Raw genomic sequence first — 1881 nt, forward strand, 5'->3', positions numbered from 1 at the left:
CCCCCGGCCTTTCCACCTCCCTTACTAGTTAACTTCTATTTTTCTTTCTTTCTTTCTCGATCATGCAAACCTGACTGACCGGATAAGTGCGTATCTTACTTACACAATTTAACTTCATGTACCTCCTCCCCCTCCACACACCCCTCTCCCCCTTTTTCCCACCTACCTCACTAGTTAACTTCTTTTTTCCCCCTCTCCTTCTTTTTTTTCTCTCCTTCTTTTTTAACTTTCCCCCTCCACGAGCGAGAGCTAGCAGTCTCCTCCCCCCACGAGCGGGGCGCGAGGGCTCCAGCCAATCACGAGTCGTGTTGGAACGCGCCGACAAGCTCTGCTGCCCCGCACTTACTTCCCTTGCCGAGACCGCTATCCGCTTGCCCTTGCCTTGTAGCAGAGAAGGCTAGATCTAGCAGACGACGACGAGAGGAGGAGAGACGAAAACACTGTGTGCTGCTGATGTGTGTCTTCTTCTTCTCTGTCTGTGCCGCTTTCGCGACAGATAAACTGGCTGATGTGTTGATGTCTGCGGAGAGAGAGAGAGAGAGTTCAGAGAGAGGGGGAGAGAGAGAGGTGTGTTCGTTCATTCATTCAAGGAAGAAATAAGTGTCAGATCGACTCTTGATTTTATTTTTCTGGGACCGTGTGTTGTTTGATTTCCGTTTGGGGGACGTCGTGTAAAACGTTGGATATTTACAACACGGATCTTTCATTCGTGATTGGATTGTTGGAGTTTGAGGTTTTCTGCAGGGATCAGAGCGAGGATTTTAAAAGTGAAAGTAGACGACTCGGTAACTTTTCTAACTGCAGAAAAGTTTGCAAAGTTGATAGACTAACAACAAGCGGTAAACAGCTCAGGTGAGATAAAAGTTTTGAATTTCTCCTTTTGAAAAGTTGTGTCTATGATGTTGAAAAGTTTGTGCAGAGCTTTGTGTTGTAATCAAAGAGTATGAGAAAGGACTTCCGTTACGAGCGACCATGCACCCGAACACATACGAAATTGTTTTGGCATTGTTTATAAAGAAGAGACTTTTACCCTATTATAGATCTAGAAATCTACCCCTTGATTCTACCCCTAACCCAACCCCTAACCCTAGCCCATACCCTAACCCTAACACTAGATCTAGATTCTAGATTAATATCTCCCTCCCTCCCTTTCCCCTCCCTCCAACTATACTATCCAACCATCCTCCCATCCATCCATCCATCCATCCATTCATCCATATATCCACCCCTCCCTTTCCCCTTCCTCCAACCATCCAACCATCCAACCATCCACCCATTCATCCATCCATCCATCCACCCACCCACCCATCCACCCATCCACCCCGGCCCTCCCTCCCTGCCTCCCTTACCCCTCCCTCCAACCATTCGTCCACCCATCCGCCCCTAACCCCTTTTTCCCTTCCCCCTCCCTCCAACCATCCAACCATCCAACCATCCATCCTTTCATCCATCCCTCCATCCACCCATCCATCCCTCCATCCACCCCTTCATCCACCCCTCCCCTCCCCTCCCTCCCTCCTTCCAACTATCCATCCATCCACCTATCCATTCACCTATCCATTCATCGCTACCCCACGTGTGAAAATCTGTTCAAGACTTATATCCTAGATCTAGATCTAGGTCTGTCTAGGCCTCTATGATGATACTCTTTGGAATTACAGAGCTTGTTGTTCGTACCTGCATGCTCTTTTCCACATGACGCACATAGATTCTAGCCTGTCTTACCTGCGTGCTAATGCATGCATATTAATGGGAGGTATTCTCTCTCTCTCTCTCTCTCTCTCTCTCTCTCTCTATCTCTCTCTCTCTCTCTCTCTCTGTGTCTCTTTCTTCTCTTTTTCTTTCTCCCCCCCCCTCTCTCTCTCTCTTTCTTTCTCTCCT

General features: G+C 48.0%; 1 long non-coding RNA gene across 1 annotated transcript in view; it reads left to right on the plus strand.

Annotated features, from left to right (window-relative positions):
* Nucleotides 1-379: 379 nt before the first annotated feature.
* Nucleotides 380-1881, plus strand: part of LOC101856000 — a 17452-nt gene continuing 15950 nt past the window's right edge. Inside the window, exon 1 of the long non-coding RNA XR_221273.3 lies at nt 380-852. This is a non-coding gene — a long non-coding RNA (uncharacterized LOC101856000). The remainder of the gene's footprint in view (nt 853-1881) is intronic.

Source organism: Aplysia californica, unplaced genomic scaffold, assembly GCF_000002075.1.
Source record: "Aplysia californica isolate F4 #8 unplaced genomic scaffold, AplCal3.0 scaffold01821, whole genome shotgun sequence".
Taxonomy (NCBI): Eukaryota; Metazoa; Mollusca; class Gastropoda; order Aplysiida; family Aplysiidae; genus Aplysia; species Aplysia californica.